At 45.8% G+C, this 25,630-nt stretch overlaps 1 long non-coding RNA gene across 1 annotated transcript; it reads left to right on the top strand.

Moving 5' to 3' along the window:
• Nucleotides 1-10,975: 10,975 nt before the first annotated feature.
• On the top strand, nt 10,976-23,242 carry LOC119952493. Its single transcript, XR_005457875.1, has 3 exons — nt 10,976-11,235; nt 13,284-13,378; nt 22,833-23,242. It is a non-coding gene; the product is annotated as an uncharacterized LOC119952493 (long non-coding RNA).
• The last annotated feature ends 2,388 nt before the right edge of the window (nt 23,243-25,630 follow it).

The following is a 25,630-nucleotide window of genomic DNA, read 5'->3' as shown; positions in this document are numbered from 1 at the left end:
TTTAACTGCTTCTTGATAGATTTTATGTTCAGTGATACGACCACACCTTCCCTCCACCTCAACACTTCTGGGTGTCTAGCTCAGTGGTACAACGTCTGACTATAGATGGGGCAGCCCCTGATTTAAATCTAAGTACCCCCTCTAAGTTTAGGGAGTCAGGAGCTGATCGGTCTAGGCTGTCAAATTCGAGGCATAAACCAACCAGTTGAATCCCCAGCTGGCAGCAAAGGTTCAAATCTCACTTCCATCGCAGAAAGTTCCAGAATCTTCCAGACTAGTGGTTAGCACTGCTGCCTCACAGTGCCAGGGACCCGGGTTCAATTCCAGCAGTGGGTAACTGTAGAGTTTGCGCATTTTCCCCGGGTGCTCCGGATTCCTCCCACAGTCCAAAGGTGTGCAGGTCAAGTGGATTGGCCATGATCAATGCGCGGGCTTCCGGGGTGATGACCGGGGAGTGGGCCTAGGTAGCGTGCTCTTTCAGAGGGTCGGTGCAGGCTCAATTGGCCGAATGGCCTCCTTCTGCACTGTAGGGATTTTATGGATTCTATGAATGGACATTTGAGCGGTTCACTAAATCCACCACGGGAGTGGTGAGCAAAAATTGTACTCGTAATTTGTTGAGATGCTAAAATGTGTCCTTCTGGGCTGTAATGACGCTATGCAAAAGAGTGAAATAGAAGCTTCTCAAAATTGGTGAACTTTTGGGTGCTTAGATTGCACTTAGGTTGTTCACAGCACTGAAAGAAGAATCTCTACCCAATTATTCATCTTTATATGTTGCTTCACTATCACTTGACCCTTTGAACTGTTGTGCATAAACTTGTTAACTGTATTCATTCTTCATCCCCACCTACACTTAGTCATAACTGTCAAACCAAAGAAATAATCCAGTTTTTAAAAATAAATTTAGTGTCCCAATTCATTTTTTCCAATTAAGGGGCAATTTAGCATGGCGAATTCACCTACCCAGCACATCTTTGGGTGTGGGGGTGAAACCCACGCAAACACGGAGAGAATGTGCAAACTCCACACGGACACTGAATCCAGAGCCTGGACCTCGGTGCCGCGAGGTAGCAATGCTAACCACTGTGCCATGGTGCTGCCCTCAAATAACCCATTTTTTTTGCCCAAAGTTGGGAAAGATGAATGGTTCGGGCATGAAAATTGAAAACCTATTTGAAGTAGAGCAAGTGCAGCAAACAAATGAACAGAAATGGTAGAAAAGAATTTCTCTACACTTCGATACACTGGGGCTGGTTTAGCTCACACAGCTAAATCACTGGCTTTTAAAGCAGACCAAGCAGGCCAGCAGCACGGTTTGATTCCCATACCAGCCTTCCCGGACAGGCGCCGGAATGTGGCAACTAGGGGCTTTTCACAGTAACTTCATTGAAGCCTACTTGTGACAATAAGTGATTTTCATTTTCAAAGTGCACCAGAAAATGTCAAAAATTACTGGCGCGGTTTATGCCCAGAAACCAGAGTCCCAATTTGGGCACGAATAGCAGGGTCTTTCTTGGTGCGTGCAGCAGTGAGAAACAACTCGCTATCAAACGGGACTCTTTTTTTCACCTGGGTGACGAATGCGCCTCCTCCCATCCTACTTCTTAAGGGCAGGGTGCCCCTGGCATAGGAATCTTGTCTCCAGGGTGGCAGTGCCAGGGTTCCCGGTGGCATTGCCAATGTGCCCAGGTGGCAGCGGGAGTACCAGGAGACCACGCTGTACAGAGCACAACCACCCAGGAGCATTCGATGGCCTAAAGGACTCCCCCCTCCCTCCAGGTGCCGTTATGCCGGGTCCACGTTTATGAGGACCAGTGCTGAACGTTGCCATGGCAAGGCCTCCCAGGCATGGTTGTTAGGTCACAAACACTGGGAGAATGGCTATTTAAATATGTAAATCTGGATCTTGTCCAGCGAGGGCGAGATCCAGATTGTGACATCTCATGAGATCCCGTTCGCTTTTGCGAGGAGTTCCTAGCGTCGCAGATCTTGCGATAGGCCTCTCACGAGATTTAACGGCCTCGTGCGTCACCGAGTCGGGTGTGACGAGGCTGTTCGACCGTGCCCTCCTGCTCCTACATATCTTAACAAGAGCTTACTTCTTCCTTCACAAATGTCCAAATCTACCATTTTAAAAGTTGGACTTGTATAATTTAGTTTTTTTCTCCTGGTGGCTGGGCAAATACAACTTTGGCTCCACTTTCTTGTAATTATGAGGGAATTTTAATCCTAAATTATAAGTTGGTTTGGGTCGGGTGAAAAATTGAATTATTCAAAATCTAAATCCCAACTGAGCCCTGATTCCAATTTAACCTGTCAGCTGAACGAAAATAAGGATTGCTGGATCGGAGAATAAGTGCCTTTCCACTTAACTGCTGGATCCATCATACCAGCCACACCCTGCAATTGGACACCTTTGATCCTTCCACGCTTTGCCTGGCCTCCCCCATGAGACCTCCAATCTCACAACCACCCCCCATCGTTTCTGATAAGAACATAAGAACTAGGAGCAGGAGTAGGCCATTTGGCCCTCGGGCCTGCTCCGCCATTCAATAAGATCATAGCTTTTTGTGGACTCAGCTCCACTTACCCGCCCGCTCACCTTAATTCCTTTACCGTTCAAAAATCTATCTACCTTTGCCTTAAAAACATCCAATGAGGTCGCCTCAACTGCTTCACTGGCCAGGGAATTGCACAGATTCACACAATCCTTTGGGTGAAGAATTCCTCCTCAACTCGGTCCTAAATCTGCGTCCCCTTATTTTGAGGCTATGTCCCCTAGTTCTAATTTAACCCGCCAGTGGAAACAACCTCCCTGCTTCAATCTTAACTACTTCCTTCATAATGTTATATATTTCTATCAGATCCCCCCTCATTCTTCTAAATTCCAATGAGTAAAATCACAGTCTACTCAGTCTCTCCTCATAAGCTAACCCTCTGAACTCTGGAATCAACCTAGTGAATCTCCTCTGCACCAGCTCCAGCGCAAGTACACCCTTTCTCAAGTAAGGAGACCAAACTGTACACAGTACTCCAGGTGTGGCCTAACCAGCACACTATTCAGCTGCAACATAACCTCCCTGTTTTTAAACTCTATCCCTCTAGCAATGAAGGACAAAATTCCATTTGCTTTCTTAATTACCTGCTGCACCTGTAAACCAACTTTTTGTGATTCATGCACTAGCACACCCAGGTCTCTCTGCACAGCAGCGTGCTGCAATTTTTTACTATTTCAAGAATAGTCCATTTTGCTGTTACTCCTACCAAAATGGATGACCTCACATTTACCAACATTGTACTCCATCTGTCAGATCCTTGCCCACTCACTTAAACTATCTATCTCCCTCTGCGGACTTTCAGTGTCCTCTGCACACTTTACTCTACCACTCGTCTTAGTAAGTAGTCTTACAACACCAGGTTAAAGTCCAACAGTTTGTTTTAAACACTAGCTTTCGGAGCACTGCTCCTTCCTCAGGCTCCTTCCTCCTTCTATTCACCTGAGGAAGGAGCAGTGCTCCGAAAGCTAGTGTTTGAAACAAACCTGTTGGATTTTAACCTGATGTTGTAAGACTTCTTACTGTGCTCACCCCAGTCCAACGCCAGCATCTCCACAACTCGTCTTAGTGTCATCTGTGAACTTTGACACATTATACTTGGTCCGCAACGCCAGATCATCTATGTAAATTGTAAACAATTGCGGTCCCAACACTGATTCCCGAAGCCCACCACTAGCCACTGATCGCCAACCAGAAAAACACCCATTTATCCCCACTATTTGCCTCCTGTTAGTTAACCAATCTTTAATCCATGCTAATACATTACTTGCAACACCACGCATCCTTATCTTATGCAACAGTCTTTTGTGCAGCACCTTGTCGAATGCCTTCAGGAAGTCCAGATACACCACATCCACTGGTTCGCTGTAGTCCACCGCACTCAAAATGTTCTCAAAGAATTCCAGTAAATTAGTTAAACATGACCTCCCTTTCATGAACCCATGCTGTGTCTGCCCAATGGGACAGTTTCTAACCAGATGTCTCTCTATTTCTTCCTTGATGATAGATTCAAGCATTTTCCCATTACAGAAGTTAAGCTAACCGGACTATAATAATAATAATAATTGCTTATAGTTACCTGCATTTTGTCTACCTCCTTTTTTAAACAGTGGCATCACATTTGCTGTTTGGCAATCTTCCGGAACCGTCCCAGAGTCCAGCGAATTACCACTGTAGCGTATTTGCTATTTCCCATTTTAGTACCCTGGGATGCATACCAGGAGACTTTTCTACCTTTAGCCCCATTAGCTTGTCTAACACTACCTCCTTAGTGATATTGATCATTTTAAGATCCTCATCTGCCATAGCCTCCTTGCCATCAATTATTGGCATGTTACTTGTGACTTCCACTGTGAAGACCGACAGAAAATACCTGTTCAATGCCATGGCCATTTCCTCTTTTTCCATTATTAAATCCCCCTTCTCATCCTTTGAAGGACCAATGTTTAACTTAGCCACTCTTTTTTTGTTCTTTATATATTTGCAGAAATTTTTGCTGCCTGTTTTTATATTCTGAGCTAGTTTACTTTCATAATCTATTTTACTTTTCTTTATAGCTTTTATCGTGGCTTTCTGTTGACAATTAAAGATTTCCTAATCCTCTAGTTTCCCACTAGTCCTTGCCACTTTGTATGCATTTTCTTTCAATTTGATACCCTCCTTTTTTTCCTTAGATATGCATGACTGATTATCCCTTTTCCTAAGGGTACTCTAAGTTAAGAGTACTTCCTATTCACTGGTATATGCTTTTGCTGAGCACTGTGAAAAATCGCTTTAAAAATCCTCCACTGTTCCTCAATTGTCCCACAATAAATTGTTCCCAGTCTACCTTCGCCAAATCCTCCGTCATCCCATTGTAGTCTCCTTTGTTTAAGCATAAGACACTGGTATTGGATTTTACCTTCTCACCCTCCATCTGTATTTTAAATTCAATCATTATGTGATTGCTTCTTCCGAGAGGATCCCTAAATACAAAATCATTAATTATTCCTCTCTCATTACACAGGATCAGATCTAGGATAGCTTGTTCCCTTGTAGGTACCATTACATACTGTTCAAGGAAACTGTCACGGATAATTTTATATGAACTCCTTCTCGAGGCTACCTTGACAGGCCTGGTTTGACCAATCGACATGTAGATTAAAATCCCCCATGACAATTGCCATCCCACCTCTACATGCATCAGTTATTTCTTTGTTTATTGTCTGCCCCACCGTGATGTTATTATTTGGTGGCCTATCAGTGACCATTTCTCTTTTCTAATTTCCACCCAAATAGCCTCTTCATCCATTGAACCTGGGCGGGATTCTCCATCTCTCCGTCCCAGTTTTATGGGGTGGCGTGCACCCGCCGGCAGCAGGATTCTCCATCCCGCCAGCTGGCCAATGGGGTTTCCTTTATGGACAGTCCCACACCATTGGGAAATCCCGGGCGTGTATGTGCTGCCGGTGCAATGGAGAATGCCTCCAGTAGAGAATCCATAACTCTATACCATCTTTCCAATGTCATCCTTACATATCAGAGCTACACCATGTCCCTTACCTTCCTGTCTGTCCTTCTGAATAGTCTGATACCCCTGGATATTTAACTCCTAGTCGTGACCACCCTGCAGCCCCCTACTCGCACCCCCTTCCCTGAATCTGAACCACCCTACACTGGCCTTCGTCAACAACCTCCCTTTCCACCGCCCCAGCCCCCTCCCCATCAATCCCCACCCTACCCTACCTCTGAACTGCCTGACCCTTTTCCAGACTCTCATTTATCCCTGACCTCTGACCACCCCCACCACCATCACCCCCTCCCAAACCTTGCCCAGCCTCCTATTCCTACCATGTTCGGCCTCCCACCAACTCCCACAACCTGATTACTCACCCTACAGACCCCTGATCTCTGTCCTCCAATCTCCAACCCCCCCGACCTCCAACCACTCACTCGCTCTCTGATCTCCAATCCCCTGTCTTGGCCACCAATTCCCTCACTGCCTCTCAACCATACAATGATTTGAATAGCTAAAAACAAAGCCTAATCATAGAATAATCATGAAATTATTGGTACTGATTTTCAATTGTATTTACACATTAACAATGAAATTGATTCATTAACATCTTTTGGTAGCATGCCCCTTTAAGGGCGAGTGCTCGGAGGGTCATGTGACCCATTTGGCCAATCAGGGCAGTGCAAGCGAGTCCTGGGACTGTGCGGGTTTTCCCTGGCAATTAGGAGTCTGTGTTGTGGAGTATGGTAGACTTCATCAAACTCTTTATAACTCTTTATAAATTGCTACTTACCATAATTTATTCGTCAATCTACTTGACGGTCACGAGTCTTTCAAGATTTCACACATCTCCAGGATTATACCTTCGGTCTGACTTTTTTGGATGTTTATTGACAAGGGAGTCAAGGGTTATGGAAGGCAGGCAGGAAAGTGGTGTTAAGGCGCCACAATCTGATCAATTATGGATGGTGGAGCAGGCTTGATGGGCCGAATAGCCTAACCCTGCTCCTGTTTCTTACAACCATACGACGTGTGTAATCTCAGGAAGTCATAGCTTTGGCAACTAAGGAGGTTTTGTACTGAATTCTCTGCTTTGCGACGCCAGCAGCGAGAATCGCAATTGGGTGAATAATTGCGTGGAATAGGAAAAAATCCGCTTTGCGCTTGGCGCCGATTCCAGCACCATGCTCCGGTCCCTCGCTGGCAGTGTTATCAGAGTTGGAGCCCTGAACCGGAGGGTCCATGCTCCATGCAACTGTCATTTGCATGGATTTAACGATCATTCACGGCTTGGATACTTCATGCTCCACCCCCTCACGATGCTCCATTCCTCTTAGGTGGAAGTCTCACGAGCGTGAATTTATATAAGTATTTACAAGCGGGGACTGGGCGCCATGGCTGTGGAGCAGGAGTGGGAGGCTAAAACAATTCTGATATTGCCTCAAAAAGTGTGTGGCTTGCTGAGTGGTAGCTGCCTGGGCCGGGGGTAGTAGTGGGGAATGACTTGGTGCCAGGTCTGTGGACTTGTGCTGTCTCCCTCAGGACCGGGGTGGCCTGGCTCAGACCATCATTGCTGCAGTATGTGATTTAAACGCACCCCTTTGGTGCTTCTTACAGGTCCCTGACTGCTCAGAATGCTGAATGCTCACTGTGTCCTGTGAATGCTCAGGGATCCTCTGGTTATCTGGGAGAGCACCCAGACCCCACCTCTGGAAATCCTCAAACCCCCGCTGTATGATCAAGGAGTTGTCCGTGGCCAAGATCAATCAGTGGCCCACCAATCAGTTGGCACTCCTCAGAAGCGCTGCCTCACTGCAGAGGAAGCAGGGGATTAGCAAAGCTCACCCCAAACAAAGGACGTGTGCATCAAGGCCTTTGGAACTTGTTGCTCTGTTTAGGCCCAACAGCGTCGCCAATACTGTGGGTATTTCTATTTATCTTAATGAACCACAGGCTTCCCTTATATCGATGAAATGACCACACAGCCAGTTAGTTAGTTCAAAAGATGGTTTATTTACATACACAAGAGTTACCTCAACATGCAAACACAATATCTACTGCGAGTTAAAGTACACCTATCAGCTACAATAACCTACACTTAACTTCAGGGCGACTGGCAACTCGATAAGGCCTTCATCTGGATTTCACTTTGCTGGTTCGAAGAAAGTGGCTCTGTCTCTCCTGGGCTCATCCGTCAGGTAGTGATCATTGGTCTTGAACTTAGCTGGCTGTTCCTGCTGCAATTGGGTTGGCACGGGCCGGATCCAAAAGAGACAGAACACATGGCTGCGCTCTCTTTTATCCCCCTGGGATTTCGCGCTCTTTGGGACGGCCCTTAACCTTGGACCCAATAGTTCGACATGGCTATGATCACTCTCTCAATTTCGGCCAATAAAGGGGAGGGTGCCTTGGTAGCTGGGCGGGTCCTTAGCTGTCATTGACCTGAGCAGTTGTGCTTCCTAAGTAAGGGGAGTGGCGCTGTTCAGTCTGTGACTTTACCGGTTGCTTGATTGGAGTTCTATTGTCCTGGGAAAATGGGCCATTAAAATGTAAACGAGCAGGGGTTTTGGTCAGGTGTGGTTACCTGTGTTTTAGATACACATAGGCTGTGTATCTGTCTGAATCCTGGGTTGGCCATAATTCCCATGGTCCTTTGCAGGTGGCCATCTTAGATAGCTACAAACTCTCCCCAGTTCTCTGCCCCTCTCAGGGCACAGGTCCTGTTATGTTATTGGAAAGAATGCTAGAAGTCGTCCAGTAGTTGAAGGAAGGTTTATTGTGCTACACAACTTAAATGATTGCGTGAGCTCTTACTTACAGAACTGTACTTGTAAAGGTTACACTTCTCTATGCTCTGCAACTAGGCCTGACCACACTAGCAGCCCTGAGCTCACTTCCGTCCCTGTTCTCCTCACCGTCTGTTCAGCCAAAGTGAGGGGGAGGGCCTTCGGCGTCACTCTTATACGTCCCCGTGCTGCCCCCTGGTGGTATTTCCATTTCCCATCAGGCACTTCTGTGCACACTCAAGTGAGGATCACTACAGGTCCCACCAGTGACTCCTGCCCTTCAGGATCGCCATCTGTCTCCTCTTGTTGAGGCTGGCAGCACTGACTGTCTCTGCCACCACCTCTGAGTCCCAGTGGTTACAATGCCTGCTGGGCTGAGAATTGCATACCCTGACTCGCTTACCGAATAGCGCCCCCAACAGAAACGTGAATCGCGTGCTATTCACTCAGTCTCACAAATGGAGAATCCCGGCCTTTCTGCATACTCTCAGCCTTTTTGAAAATTACCTATCATCTGTTGGTGTATGGATCCATGAGGGTCAGTTGTCCTGGTTTCTTGTCCAAATGTTTTAGCTGACCTCCCAGGCAGTCTGTGTTGGTAGTTTAATTGAGCTTGGAAGGCATCATGGGCAGTCTTATCCTGTCCTTACCTGACATCCACATATAGAATTCTGGCAGGAATTATTGAATAGAAATCGGAAGCGTATTTTTCCCTTCCTGACCAAGAGGAACTGGAGTCCAATCTATCACCCTTACCAGTGCCTATATTAATCTACTATATTAAAACAGGTAATACCCTGGTTTGTAATGATATCGGGAGCCAGGAACTCAAAGTTCACTTTGAATTGCACCCACACAAATGTTGTTTAATAATTTGTGTACATTATTGTGTTGTTAGCGACAGAAATTGCTACATGTGTCAAGATTGGTAGAATAAAGATGTCTCAAAGTATTGTACTAGCACAGGTCTAGGGCAAACCAGCAGGCAAGTGGTGAAGCCTTCAGGCAGTGGTGAGCCCCTCAAGCAGAAAGGCTCTCAGGCAGAGAGCCCCTCAAGTGGCAACAAAACCGACAGGCAATGAGGCCCTGAGGCAGCGAGTCCCTCAGGCAGACAGGCTCTTTAGAAGTGGCGAGAGCCTCAGGCAGTGAAGCTCTGAGGCAGTGGCGAGGCCCTCAGGCACAAGCCCCTCAGGCAGCGCGCCCCTCAGGCTGAAAGGCCCAAGGGCAGTGAGACTTCCAGGCAGTGAAGCCCTCAGGCATTGAAGGCCTCAGGCCATGAGGCCCTCAGGAAATGGTGAGACCCTCAGGCATGAGCCCCTCAGAAGGAAAGGCCCTCAGGCAGCAAGGCCCACAGGCAGCAAGGCCCACAGGCAGCAAGGCCCACAGGCAGGAAAGCCCACAGGCAGGAAAGCCCACAGGCAGCAAGGCCCACAGGCAGCAAGGCCCACAGGCAGGAAAGCCCACAGGCAGCAAGGCCCACAGGCAGGAAAGCCCACGGGCAGCAAGGCCCACAGGCAGCAAGGCCCACAGGCAGGAAAGCCCACGGGCAGCAAGGCCCACGGGCAGGAAAGCCCACAGGCAGCAAGGCCCACAGGCAGCAAGGCCCTCAGGCAGCAAGGCCCACAGGCAGCAAGGCCCTCATGTGGCGATGCCCTCAGGCAGCATAGGCCTCAAAGAGTGTCAAGACCCACAGGCAGTGAAGCCCACAGGCAATGAGCCCCTCAGGCAGACAATATCTCAGGCAGCAAAGCCCTCAGGTAGCAAAGCCCTCGAGCAGTGACGAGGCACGCAGGCAGCAAAGCCCTCAGGCAGTAGTGTGGCCCATAGGCATGAGCCCCTCAGACAGTAGAAAGGCCCTCAGGTAGTGAGGCCTTCAGGCGGTGAAGCCCTCAGCCAGCGGCGTGGCCTTCAGGCAACAAGTCCTCAGGCAGTGGCAAGGTCCTCAGGCACGAGACCCTCAGGCAGTGAGTCCCTCAGGTGATGCTGTCCTCAGGCAGTAACAGGGTCCTCAGGCAGTGATGAGGCCCGAGGCAGTAAATCCCTCAGTCGAGAGGTTCCCAGGCAGTGGCTAGGCCCTGGACAGCGTTGCTCCTACATGGGCAGTGAGCATACAGCAGCGAGGTGACTGTCACAAGGCAAAATGCTTGAGAGTTTTTGAGCTTCATCGTGAAGTCTTGGTGTTTTGTGTGGGTCAGAAATGTCAATTTTCAGAATTGTTGACCAGTACTCCATGGCTTGCATATATTTATTCAGATATATTTACAAGGCTATATGGACAAAACCTGTCACTACAAGGGATTAACTACAAGAGTGAAGGTTTCATCACCATTGAGGAAATTGTGTTTTTTGACGTCGTACATAGTAAATAAGAGCTTTGACTGCTTTCCCACATTGAATGGCTTTCCCACTGAAGTTAGTTCCATCCTTGGGGAGAATATTTTCAGTGACATTTACACAGCACTTGTGTGCCTTGCACTCTTCGTTGCTGGAAATACTTCCCTCCATCAGATCAGCACAATAGGTGGGTCCGTTCATAACCCATTTGTACTAACAGGCAGGACCGGGTGACGCAGCAGTTCATGACTATGAGATCCTGATTGACATATCTCTGACTCCACACTAAAACAACGCGTCAGCGCACTATCGCTGATGAATGTTTGGAGCAATTTAATGCTTGAGTATCCTAATGTGGAAGAGAGCAATTTGTGATCTCCTTCCTTTCGCCTCAACACATTTGCGTCAAATGGTTTCTCTTGATACTCGGCTACAAAACCAAAAAACAGGAGCTGACCGAATGCCACAGCTGAAATGAGAATCCAGCTCTCCAACATCACTCCTGGCATCAAGAGAATGTGAGAGCAACAGAGGCCGCATCACTTCTCACACTGAAGACAAGGTCAGCCTTCAGTTCTCAATAATTACGTTTTATTGGTGATATATGCAAAGATATAGTTAGTAAAAACTTATTTACATTTGATTTCGGCGTTCACAGCTATTTTACGACAAAATAAAGGTGTCAACATTTTGAGAATGTTTGGGGTTCCCCCATGTTCCTGGGAGGTCACTTGCGGGGTAGCGGCTGAAATGATATCCTGACCTGAATGATTAGTAAAAATGGAATAAAATGGATGCCATCTGCTGGACTTTTGAAAGAATAACACTCGTTACAAAAGCATAAATATATGGGCAGGAATCAAGTTCTGATGATCGCAAAGCTTTTTAACAACAGGAAAAGGTAATGAGTAATGCACAAAAGAAAGCAAAGGGGGCTATAACCAACAATAGTTGAGGCTCTTCCAACTAGACATTCCTCCTCACAATCTTGAATGTGTGTCTCAGTAGGGAGCAATGGAAAATCTTAATTTTCCCCAAAGAGAGCAGAGGATTTTATGGGAGTTTATTTTCACATATAGGTGAAGTTCAATTCAAAATATCCAAGATCTAATATAAATCCAGCCAGTAAGGAGAATTCTTATGAGGTTTTCACATGTTTCCCCAGTGCTGCAGGGTATAATGTAGATGCCCACTGCCACTTTGGCAGGCATTGCCTCTTTGACATGCAGTTGCTGACAGAATGCGGGTAATGTTTTGCAGATAATCATGAGCTTCATTAATAGTGGTTTCAAAAATCCACGGCCGTTTGGGACACTCTTGTCAGTGGGACGAGCCGCATATTAGGCCAGGATCGCCGTCATCCCGGGACTCTAACCAGCCCCGGGGTTTAATGATTCACTATTTTACACAGATTATCTTTGCCTTAAGAAGAAAATGGGGTATTCAATGCGGCCCTTTTTTTCTTCACAGGAGGCACATCAGAGCTCTTGCTTTGCCGGATTCGATATCCGCCTGCCCGGAGCCAGCAAACCTCCTCACCATTGTCCTCTGGCAGCTGCCATAGATAGAACATAGAACATAGAACAGTACAGCACAGAACAGGCCCTTCGGCCCTCGATGTTGTGCCGAGCATTGTCCGAAACCAAGCTCAAGCTACCCCATTCCCTGTCATTCTGGTGTGCTCCATGTGCCTATCCAATAACCGCTTGAAAGTTCCTAAAGTGTCCGACTCCATTATCACAGCAGGCAGTCCATTCCACACCCTAACCACTCTCTGAGTAACAAACCTACCTCGGATATTCCTCCTATATTTCCCACCCTGAATCTTATAGTTATGCCCCTTTGTAACAGCTACATCCACCTGAGGAAATAGTCTCTGAACGTCCACTCTATCTATCCCCCTCATCATCTTATAAACCTTTATTAAGTCGCCTCTCATCCTCCTCCACTCCAAAGAGAAAAGCCCGAGCTCCCTCAACCTTTCCTCATAAGATATATCCTGCAAACCAGGCAGCATCCTGGTAAATCTCCTTTGCACCCTTTCCAATGCTTCCACATCATTCCTATAATGAGGTGACTAGAACTGCACACAATACTCCAAATGTGGTCTCACCAGGGTCATGTACAGTTGTGTGTATATATATATATGTATACACTGCAAATACACGTCATTCCCGTGTCAAACTTAGTTATGGTCAGGGGCGAAGTTCCTGGGTTGTGGATCTTGACATTTAAACCAGGATATACCCGACTCTCGTGGAATATGAACTGTCCCGCTGAGGGGGCAGAGTTCCCTCACTGGCGGGGAACAAACCGGGACATAAAAACCCGGCCCGAGTGTGGGCTGGTGCAGGGAGACCCTTCCCGAAGGTGTAGAGCGAGTTTTTGTTATCCATTCATTAAAACCTTCTGTTTCCTTAGCCTTCCATGTGGTCACTTCCTCGAAGTTAACATACAGGAATTTTAAAATCAAAACATTCCCAGACAAGGATCCAATGTAGGTCAGCGATCACAGGGATAGTGATTGAATGTGACTTGGTGCAAGTTTGGATACTGTTACGAGTGATAGACTTTATAAGCCGGTTACGTTTTAAACTCTTATCATTGCAGGTGGAACAGAGGTGGATGGCGAGCATACTGAACGCTGCCCAGAAAGCTCAAAAACAAGCCCATGTGATCTGGAACTGAAATTTGCAGCAAATCAGGTGAAGTTTCACAGCTTAAAACAAAAGCTGATTTTCTGTAAACAGAGACGCATGCAAACTCAGGGAGCAGGGCAGATGTCCTCGGAGAATCGCGGGGGTGGGGGGGGGGGGGTGGGGAGTCTCTCACGCGAGAACTACGCAGCAAGGGTCGGGGCCATTGACAGAGGCACCCCCCCCCCCCACGATACTCCGAGGAAAACTGGCCAAGTTCCTGACGGCATGGTTCTAACCACAGCTGTCAGGAACGGCTGGTTGCGGCTGCGGACTTAGTCCACGGCCTCCCTGGTGGGGGGTGGAGTGGGGTGAGGGGATCGATCACGGGGCCGGGGTGGGGGGGGGGGGCTCATGGTGACCGGAGATCATGGACTTGCAGGCACGCGCAATCTCGGGGGAACTGCATTTCTGGTGCCGCTCCGCGGTCTGAGTCCGCCATGTCCCACAGAGCGGCCACTGCAGGCTGCCACCGTGGGCAATGGCAGACTCCCAACTGGAAAGGCGGGCCCATATCCACAGCCAGAGCTGCGAGAAACATTCCAAGGCCCTGCTAGCCCCCTACAGGCAGGAGAATTACTCAGGAATTTCTTAAGGAAAGTCCAGAGTGATTCGCCAGCGTTTTTATGCAGGCGTGGGGACATAGCCCCATTATTGGAGAATCCCGCCCCGTTTCTTTGGATTAGCCACCAAGCAGGATGCTGGTGAGAAATGATTTTCTGCCTGAAGAGCCCTGACTTGTGGCATTTGAGGACCAAGGAGTCGCCAAAGTGGGCTGGAAGTCAATTTGTGTTTACTCAGCAGACTGAGTGGAGTGACCTTCAAAGGACTTTGGAAGATTCACCCAGGCATAGCAAGGAGAAAGGGGCCTGCTGGAAAGCCAGGAGGAGCATGGAACTGAATCTTCAGTACTATGTATCCACTTGTAGAGTGGGGTAAAATAAAAACATAAACAAGAATTATGCAGTTAGGTTAGTTATTTAATGGGGAAGTATGTTTTCTTGGTTTGATATATTATTTGCCTGTTAAGTAACTTTTAGTCTATGTTGATTTCAGTTTGTTTGTTACAGTAAAAGTCTTAAAACGTGAAGCCTTGTCCCACAGTTCCTTCCATCGGTCACTGAGAAATTAATCTATTGGTCTCTACAGGGATTATAACAATATGAGCAGCAGGCTTTTGGATGAGCTCAAGTTTATGTAATATGGAGGATGAGAGGTTGGCCAGGTGAGGATTAGAATAACCAAGACTAGATGTAACAGAAGCATGGATGAGGATTTTAGCTGGATCCGCGGGTCCTCCCCGGGTCCATCCTCCAGCCCCTCCTGTCTCCTCATTGTGCCCCTCCTCTGACTAGGTTGCATGTTCATCCTCCTCCACCTCCGCTGCTGTGCCAGATTGCGGAGGGCACTGCAGCCCACCACAAAGCGGGCAGCCCTCCGGGGGTTGCACTGCCAGTGGCAGAGGCATTGGAACCCCATTTTCAGCAGTCTGATGCATCGTTCATTGACAGCCCCCAGGTGGCCACATGGGCCTCGATATATCGGGTGTCCGCATATATGGTGTCATCAGCCAGCACCTGAGCGGGGATCTCTGAGTGTCCCAAGGTGTTGCTGTCATGCTCACTCCCTGGGAAATGTGCACACAGGTGCATGATCTTGAGATCATGATCGCGCACAAGTTGAACATTCAGGGAATGCAACGCCTTCCTGTTAATGAAAGCCGCTCCTGGACCGCCCAGTGCGCGCTAGGTGACATGCGTACCATCTATTACCCTTAGGATCTGAGGCAATCCAGCGGTGGTGGAGAATCCTGCTGCCTGGGCTTCTTGATGGCCTGGTCTAGGTCAAGGTTTATGTAGCCAGTTGTCTGGTCAAACAGGGCACCCATATCTTCACGGATGTATTTGTGGGCTGTCGGTTGGGATATGCCACACAAGTCCTTGCTCAAGCCCTGGAATGAACCCAAGGCATAAATGTTCAGGCCTGCAATGACCTAGACAGCCAGCATGAGCGGTTACCATCCTCCTCCACATGGTGCCAAGTCCACAAGGACATGGCATATGTGCTGCACCATCCCCTTGTTGAGGCGGAGCCTCCTGTGGCACATGCTGCCCGACATCTCTTCAAATGACCAGAGGCGCTTGTACATCTTGGGCTGCTGCCGGCCTCCCCATCTGTGTCCCTCCCTGGCCTAATGGGCGGCTGTGTTCCCCCAGGTGTGGGGTGGGCCTCTGCACATGGGCTGCCACCTCAAACCTCTGTCGATGCTGCTGCCACCGCCTTCTCTGCCATCAGGCCTCCTGGATTGCCACCACCACCGCGTGTACAGATGCTGCAGGGTCCCAAATATCATCCATCATGTGATATGTATAAGGAACTGGATAGGATGAGAGGCCAACAATCTACTATGGCTCTCACCCAGGTACCCTCAAATCCCCCAAACCTTACGCTTCCCGCCTTCTCTCAGCGTGCCATCCAGTGAGCTGGTTGTGTTGGGGGACCCCATGCTGCACACACATCCCCACCGACTGCAGGGGCCCCTGGATACCGGACTCCAGACCCCCAACACGAACATTACCTAGACTGGCCACAGATGCCCTCCCACATACCCACCCCCTGGCCATGGTGATATCCCCAGTGCGGAAGCCCAGCTCTTGGGTGAATGGCTGCTGCCTCTGTCATGTTCATGGTCCCAGTGTTCAGGCAGAGTGTCCAGGCCTCACAATTTGATTGGGATGCTAGGCTGCAACACTTGCCTGTGACCTGCCACGTCTACCCACAGGAATCCACTTGGGAGCTGTGGAGTACTCACACAACCAACATTGCCAATTCCCCATTAGTGATAGCCATCAGCTGTGAGGCCGGAGGCCACCATAATCAGTGGGAGTTAAAGTGATCTTCATCATATTACCACAGATGGGGCTCTGTCCTTGGGCCGTTCGGTGGGACAGACAGGCAGCAGCTGCAGTTGCCCCTGTTGTGGGTATACATGATCCGATGGAGTGACATGTTGGACCCATGGGCGCTGGGCCCCTTGTCACTTACTGCAGGGGCGACCCCCTGACATTGGCAGCTGACCCCCCCCCCCGGACTGGGCTCATTCCCCCCATGGGGCCACCCCACCCACCCAGAGCCCTGAGGCAGCAGCCCTGGTACCCCCGGATTGACTGCCCAATTTCCAATATAGCTACTCACCTCTGTAGCCATCTGAGATGGCCACCTGCAAAGGACCATGGGAAGTATGGCCAACTCAGGACTCAGACAGATACAGAGCTTCTGTGTATTTGAAACGCAGGAAGCTAGACCTGATCGAAACCCCTGTTTGCATTTTAATGGCCCGTTCCCCAGAGCAATAGGACTCCAAACAAGAAACCGGTACAGCCACAGACTGATTGGCGCCACTCCCTTTACTCAGAGAGCCCAACTGCCAAGGTCAATGACTGCTAAGGACCCGCCCAGCCACCAAGGCACCCGCTCCGCTTTTGGCCAAAATCAAAGGCAGTGATCGAAGCCTGTCGAATTATTGGGTCCAAGATTAAGGACCACCCCAAAGTGCGCAAAACCCTAGAGGGATAAAAAGAGGACACAGCCATGTGTTCAGTCTCTTTTGGATCCAGCCTGTGCCAGCCTCCTTTGAATCCAGCCTGTGCCAGCCCAACTGCAGCATAACAACCAGACAGCCAAGTACAAGACCAACGATCGCTACCTGACGGATGAGCCCAGCAGAGACAGACTCACTTCTTTAAACCAGCCACGTGAGATCAAGATAAAGGCCTTATCCACTTGCACAGTGCTGGTCGCCTGAAGTTAAGTATAGGCTATTGTAGTTAATAGGTGTAGTGTAACTTGTAGTATATTGTGCTTGCATGTCGAAGTAACCCTTGTGTGTAAATAAACCATCTTTAAACTTGAACTGACTAACTGGTTGTGTGGTCATTTGACCGATATACAGGAAAGCCTTGTTGTTCAGTACGAGAAATAGAAACACCCACAGTACTGGCGACGCTGTTGGGACATAACATCATATCATAAAAAGAGCCTCAGTATCATATTGGTGACTCTAAAGAGCAACATTATTGGTGACGCTGGTTGGATAGTATTCCATTAAATTGGCAACACCTCCTCGGCAGGCATTGCACTAGCTTCACGTTTTTAAATACGTGTGCTAAAGGGGGCCCACGTGAGTGCTCGCTGTGGAGCCAGTTAGATCACAGGAGACGGTATGATAGCGGGTCCTTCCATTAATGGGATGGAAATTGGGCTTAATTGGGGATTATTTGTTTCTAGGTATGCCGTGACGGGATCCGGATCTCGTCAACTGGAAAGGGTTAGTTAGATTGGAAATCAATCGTCATCCGGCACGGTTCCCGATTTTGGCCTCTCCCACGATCGCGCCGGAACACTTGGATTCTAGCCCAGCACGATGTGGCCATTAGATTTCCCCCAAATATCTCTCTAGCTCTGCCTAAAAAATATTCGAATATTTGAAGAAGAGTTCCAGACTCACAACTCTCTGAAAGAGAAAACATCTACTCATCTCTGTCTTAAATGGGCGACCTCTGCTGTGTTTGGTCTTCTATACCTTGCAAAGGAATCCAGCAAACTCCTTGACTTGTCCAAGCCAGGATCTTTATTGAGTCTCGTGTGGTAAGATAACAATCTGTTACAGAGCACGTTATCATGTAGTCTCCTTATTACTCGTCTGGAAGTACACCGAGCACCGACCATTCATTTGTATGTCTTATTACCATCTGCAACTATCTGATGATGGTCGGATGTGTCTCCATTATATGGGAGTAGCTGGTCACCTGACCATGATCCTGATGCCGCATGGTCTGTCTGCACCGTCACCTGCTGGTTGGAGGTCGCACACCTTCCGTCTATGATATTGCCCATAGGCATATCCCCACAACCTCTTATTTTTAAACAGTGACCCCTAGTTCTAGATTCTCCCACAAGAGGAAACATCCTGTCCACACTCAACCTGTCAAGACCCCTCAGGGTCTTATATGTTTCATTCTAGTCACCTTTTACTCCTCTAAACTCCAGCAGATACAAGCCTAGCCTGTCCAATCTTTCTGTATAAGAGAACCCATCTATTCCAGGTATTAGTCTAATAAACTGCATCCAATGCAGTTTACATCCTCCTTTAGTAATGAGATCAATGTTGTACACAGTAATCCAGATGAGGTCCCACCAATGCCCTGCATAACTGAAGCTTGACCTCTCTACTTTTGTATTCATTTCCCTTTGCAATAAATTACAGCATTCTATTATTGATTCATGCACAAGGACGTCCAGATCCCTCTGCATTTCAGAGCACTGCAATCTGTCACCATTTAAATAAAATGCTTTTTAAAATGTTTCCTGTCAAAATGGACAATTTCACATTTTCACACATTATACTCCAATTGCCAGATCTTTCCCCACTCACTTAACATATCTACGTCCCATTGTAGCCTCCTTATGGCCTCTTTGCAACCTACTTTCCTACTTGTATTGTCAGCAATCGGTCCAATCATCCAAGTCATTTGGTATAAATTGTAAAATGTTGAGGCCCCAGCATGGCCTCATGTCACATAGCCCGTTACATCATGCCAATCAGAAAATTACCCATTTATGCCTACCCTCTGTTTCATGTCAGCTAGCTAATCTTCAATCCATGCCAACATGTTACCTCCTTTTATTTTCCACAATAACCATTGATGTGGCACCTTATTCTACATACAGTACAACTACCAGTTCCCCTTTATCCACAGGTACATGCTACTTCCTGAAAGAACTCCAATAAGTTGGTTCAACATTATTTCCCTTTCACAAAACCAGGTTGACTCTGCGTGATTAACTTGAATTTTTTAAAGTGCTCTGATCTCACGTCTTTAATAATAGCTTCCAATATTTTCTCTGAAACAGATGTTAGTTTTCTACTTTCTCCCTATTTGAATTTTTAAAAATCGCAATTTACCAATCTAATGGAACCGTCCCAAAATCTAGAGAATTTTGGAAAATTAAAGTTAACACATCAACTATCTCATTAGTCAATTTTTTAAGACCCTCGGATGAATCCATCAGGGTTCGGGGATTTGTCAACCCACAGTTTTAGCAATTTGCTCAGTACCACTTCCCTGGTGATGGTAGCCCTCCCTTCATTCCAATTCCTGATTTACAGCTATTTCTAGGATGATGCTTGTGACCTCTAGAGTGAAGACTGATGTAAAATACCTGTTCGATTCAGCTGCTATTTCCTTATTTTCCATGATTAATTCCCCAGACTGACTTTCTATCAGACAAACTCACTTTGGTGACTCTTTCTATTTAACGTATCTATAGAAACTCTTACTATGTCTTTATATTTCAAAAAATCTTTTTCTCATGCTCGAGGTGCTGAAAAACACCCTGCTAAACATGTTGCTCAGTGGACTTTAACTCAAGTTCGCTGAATCACGCCCATAGAAAGGTTAAATTTGTGGGCAAACATTTTAAGGTATGGAATAAACTGTAGCCACCGAAGTTGGCCATTCCCTCAATACAAAATGGAGGAACGCAAAGCTTGCAGGGTAAAATGGACAAAGTTTGCAGCACAAGCAGGCTGCAACAAGCCACTGTGTATTCTGTCTGCTAAGAGAGCAGACAGCACCGAAACGAACATTCCGCATTCTAATGAAGCAATCTCCGGGACAGTTAGCATAGTAATGGAACGATCCCAGGGACAAAGGACACAAATAGGGAAGTGATTGCAACATTGTATGGGAAGCCAGACACCCCGGCACCAGCGGGGTTCGAAGACAAAGCACCTGAAGGCCCGCCCAGTAGTTGAGGGACAGCCTCAGTATTGGGGGGATTCAAACAAATCGATTGGGAAGAGACCCAATCAATCCCCAGCAGATAGAGGGTCCGCCCAAAAGGGCGCAAAGCCCTGGGACCTATAAAAGACAGGTCCCAAACTCAGTTCGTTCTTCTTGACCAGCCCTCCTCTCTTAACCAGCCCTCTCGACCAGCCTTTACCGAAGAAGACCTTGACCGAGAGAGAGGAGAGGTTCGGACAGCAGCCGCCAGCAAGTAAGTGTCTCACAACGATCGCTACCAGAGATAGACACTTCTGACCCCCTTTAACCCGTACCAACCTGAAGTCTGCGGACCCAGTGCAGAGCAAGAGGCCATTGTTTCCCTGATCCGGCAGTTCCTTATTCAGATAAGTATTGGTCTATTTAGTGGTAGGAATAGTTTAGTCATCTTAGCGTGTGCATGAGTAGTTTATAATTGTATTATAATAAACTCATTTGTTTGAACTTACTAATTGGTGTATGGTTTTATTGCTTTGAACTTGACCTTGAACCTTGTGGCGGTATCTGGTGACTCCAAAGCTAAGTAACTAAACAGAGCCAAATTGAGTGTTAAGCACACTCACCCAAAACGAGCAACAAAACTATATAATTGCATTAGAAGCAGTGGAGAGAAGGTTCACTTCACTCATTCTAGGATGAAAGGGGTTATCTTATGGGGAAAGGTTGGGCTTGTATCAATTGGAGTTCAGAAGAAAGAGAAGTGGTCCTATTGGAACATATTAGATCCTGAGGAGACTTGACAGGGTCTGGGGAGACAGGAATTTGGGGACACAATTTAAGACGATAATAAGGAGACCTTTGTTCTTTTGGAGGGTCGTTAGACTGTGGAATTCTCCAGAGAGCAGGGGAGGCCGGGTCAAAGAATATTTTTAAGACTGAGTTAGATAGATTCTTGACCCCGACAACAAAATCAAAGAGTATAGGGGATAGGAAAGTAGAGGCCACATTCAGATCTGCAATGACCTTATCAAATGACAGAGCAGGCGCGAGGGGCCGAATGGCCAACTCTTAATTTATATGTTTGTATGTGTGTTCCTATGTTTTTCTCTCTCCACACATATAGTTTGACCTCTTTGGTATGTCTAGCATTTCCTGCTGTTGTAACGGCATTAGTATACTGAGAACAATTGCAAAGATTTTCCTAGCTGTTGGAAAATTGTTGCAACACTAACAAAAACAGAACTGAGCTTTCCACTGTATGACAAAGGCATTCATTCATGGTTTTGTGGTCACCCAGGTTGGGCTTATTTTGTAATTCCATTGGAACTTCCTTAAAGTCATTGGGTGATCTTTTTCAGGGAATATTCATCCGGATTTTGGCACTGCAGCTTAGTCCTTCGATGTGGTCTCGCAATGATAATGATTAAATGGTATTGAGTAAAGATGGAACAGAAAAATGCTCACATCCCGGGGAACTATGCATCTGGTAACAATGCCTGTGCAATGCCTTGTGCCAAGTTCAGCTGTTTCAATATCATATTGTGTCACTCTTACATTTGGAATAATGGTGCAAGGCATTACACCCTGCAACCTTCTCTTAAGACAAGAACAAGTAACACAACTGGATTTATATCGTAAAAGATAAAATGTTCTTTGAAAGAATGACTAAATTAGGTGCACATAAAACGGCAAAATATTTACAAGATCATTGTAACCTAATAAAAGGGCAGGTTTCAGTAAAAGTGCTTCTTGTTCCATGAGAAAACTATCTTGCTATTTTTATACAAATCTCTTTATTTTATTATACAATGTCAGGTGCACCAGGACACTATAAATAATGACCCTACTTTTCCTATTTTAACACACACAAGGGATTTTCAGAATTCATGTTTCTAGCTTAAAGTATTTATAAAATAAAATTCAGAACTTAAACATAAATCAATATTATCAAAAGTTCAATTCTTTGATGCTAATCTGGAAAAGAATAAGCTCATCTCAACCCAACGTCAAATTACAATTATGGAAGACCCCGACTTCAATCCCATCAGAAAATAAATACCCCAGTCATTGAAAATACCATGATATCCTCTGATTATTAAACCCATAATACTGGCTATGATCACACAAATTAGAAACAAATCTTGGCTAACTAAGCAAATGACAAAAAAAAGAAACACATCCCACATCACAAGGAGCCCTTGTCAAACTTTTCAAGAAAATATTCCATAAAAGTCTTGCATCTTCTAAACCAAAGGAATTTCTGGAACAAGCATTTGGCAGCGCTAGGCATTTGGCTGATGTATATAACAATACTAATATTTAAAGTTGATCTAATCTAGCTAATTGGAACAATCTGCTATAAAAGGAAATAAAATTCTTAGGCACTCTTTGATATGCACTTCAATGAAGAATATGTTGATAGCCTTCTTTCTAGGTGCATGACTGTACTTGATAGATTATCCAATTACTCACATGTATCTGTGCTGCTCGTCATTAAATGGCAGTGTGTCACTGCCTCTACAATGCCTAGAAAATTTCATTTTAGAAGATGAGAGCCTGGATTTTGCTATGATCACTGCATGATTAATGGATGGTGTTTGGTGGGAGCTGGGCCAGGATCCTTTATAATTGATCTTTGTCCAATTTAAAGCCAACCCAATCTTTTCCTCTCATTTCAGAAGGATCATGGGCAATGCCCAAAGTTCGGGTTTGCAGGAATGACTTCTAATGATACTTTGTCCTTTTACAAAACCAATGGGATCTGTGTTGATGTGGTCAAATGAGCAGATGTGATACCCTGGCGCACTTCCAACAGCAATAACAGCTTCATTCTTGCGCTTCCATATGTAAGACAAGAGTTTGAATCCAGTGGTAATAAATGTGATGAAAATTCACTCTGAAATAGTTTTACCTGTTGGTTAATGTACACGGGTGCACATATCATTACATTTGCTCTTAGTTTATTCTAATTTGTTATTTGTGACCTGAGATAGCATAGAGATAGTCAGTGTGAGAAATAAAATGCTGTGTTGGTGCCTTTTATTACTTTATTTTTGACCCAATTAATAAATCAATGAATAAAATATGAAGCAGTGATTTTGTTAACCTATATCTTGATAATTATCTTTGCATCAACTTAAAACATGCAAATCAAGAGTGCGTGTACAGGATTCACTTTCCTCTCATTTTGCTGAATATAAAGGCACAATGGCAAATCATCGCAGTATAGGAGTATAATAAATACCTTCGGGTTCTGTGGAAGGGAAATTAATGAGTTACCAATTTAAAAGCATGCTGGGAATATTGACTATATTTTAACACTCCTTTTGAGCGAAAATAAGTAGATCAAGTAATGTAAACTAAATACTGCTTAGTATTTTGTACTCGGCCTTATTATGATAATAAGTTGTTCTTCCGAAGGACAACAAAATGCGTACTCGAATTGTTTTTAAACCAAGGGCAAAACATTCATATTTCCTCTTGCGTATGTTCCCAAGCTTTATCTCTTCAAAGTTATTTTTTTCACACTATAAATATAATGGTTTTCGACTGTATAACTCAGAGTGCAGTGCACTAGCTTTTGCAGCTGGATCACTCTCTCTTCGCAAATATATTTGTGTAAATAAATTTCCTTAAATCGAACCTCGAGGAATTTGTCTTTATTATGATTTCCACGACAGGTTCCTCAAGCACAGCAGTAGTTTCTAAACTAAGCATAAGAAAATTATAAACCTCTTATAACAAACTTTATTTTATTTTTGTTACATCTAAAGCACAGAGAAGATCCTTCCCAGTGGCTCTGGTTTGCTTTCTCTTCAATTGGACGTCACTGTTGAGAGTTATGTCATATTTAATATATAATAAAAACATAAAATGCTGGATAAAATTGGCAGGTCTGGCAGCATCTGTGGGGGAGTTAACCTTTTGAGTCCTTATGACCCTCCTTCAGAACTGAAGAGGAGTAGAAATGTGATGGAGTATGTAGAATATAGAGTTATACCACGTTGTCTCAAGCTGGGAGTTGATGAAGATTCGTAACACAATCATGTTGCTACAGTTTAACAATAATAATCTTTATTCGTGTCACAAGTAGACCTACATTAACACTGCAATGAAGTTACTGTGAAAACCCCCCCAGTCGCACTATGGGGCCTGTTCGGGTACACTGAGGGATAATTCAGAATGTCCAATTCACCGAAAAAGCACGTGTTTCAGGACTTGTGGGAGGGAACCGGAGCACCCAGAGGAAACACACACAGACACCAGGAGAACGTGCAGAGTCTGCACAGATAGTGATCAAAACCGGGAATCGAACCCGGGACCCTGCCGCTGTGAAGCAACAGTGCTTTGCTGAAAAGTGGTTTCCACTTCGTGGAAATACAAAGGCAATAACACAATGCTGCAGCATTTTATAAATTTTATAGTAAACTTCGTAATCAAGTCCATGGCTGCAAACATTTAAGCTCTAATTTTGCCTCCCATATCCCAGTCGCCTCACAAGAACATGGAGTTCGTGGGGATTATATTCACTGTAGCATGATGCTACATTTGTGTAAATACCACTTTTGGGCCGTTCACCACTTTATGTGGTTTCTTTCAAAGCCTGTACCTGATGCAATTCTAACCAGTAATTGTGAGTGTCACGACTGAAGTGATCTGGAAAAGGACAGGAGAAAAAACATTCTGGCTGACTTCTGCTTCAGTCAAGGACAGAGGAAAGACTTGTTGAGGAACCTTTGACCCATTTACTGATGCCACTTGGATTCTGACCTTGGATGACGAATATTCAATGCTAATATAGAATTCAATGGCCTGGAGATTCAGCCACGCTAAGCCTTGTTTCAATACACTGAGGAGGCTCCCAATCTTCAATACGGCAGGCAGGAACTGTGCACTCACTACACGCTGAAAATGAGCTGCATTAAGTTAAGAGAATCACCATCCTTAGGCCCATACTTGAAACAAGCATTCGGTCCTTTGCATATGCAAATAAAAGACCTAACTCCCGTTTGAAGTCCCCTCTAAGACATTGATTAGTTCTGAGGGAAGAAGCACTGACCTCCCCTCAGAAATGGGCAAGCTCGAATTTCTAGGCCAAAATTTATGTAGAACTAAAGGACATTTTGGATTTTCTCTTAATGCCAATAATAATTAAGATATTGAAAATCATGTGACATCAGCAATTTTATTCCTTTATGTTAAATTGATGTCTTGCTGAGAAGATGAATGATTTTACTGCAGGTAAGAAGTTTGAATGTATGGATTTCCCTCAAGAAGTTAGATCTTGCTCTCAAAGACGAACTGGCTCCTCATTTATAGAATGAATGTATTGAGTTACCCTTGTAACCCATTGTAAGTCCATTGTAAGAGCACTTTGTAATTTACACTTGGTTTTAGTGTTAAATTTACAGGATCTGACCACATGTTATTCCAATGGTATATAATGTATTTTCATCAGCCACGCCTGCCACGTGAG

The sequence above is a fragment of the Scyliorhinus canicula genome, chromosome 17 (assembly GCF_902713615.1).
Source record: "Scyliorhinus canicula chromosome 17, sScyCan1.1, whole genome shotgun sequence".
In the NCBI taxonomy this organism is placed as follows: Eukaryota; Metazoa; Chordata; class Chondrichthyes; order Carcharhiniformes; family Scyliorhinidae; genus Scyliorhinus; species Scyliorhinus canicula.
The sequence above is the reverse complement of the archived record's forward strand: the minus strand, read 5'-3'. Positions and strand labels throughout refer to the sequence as shown.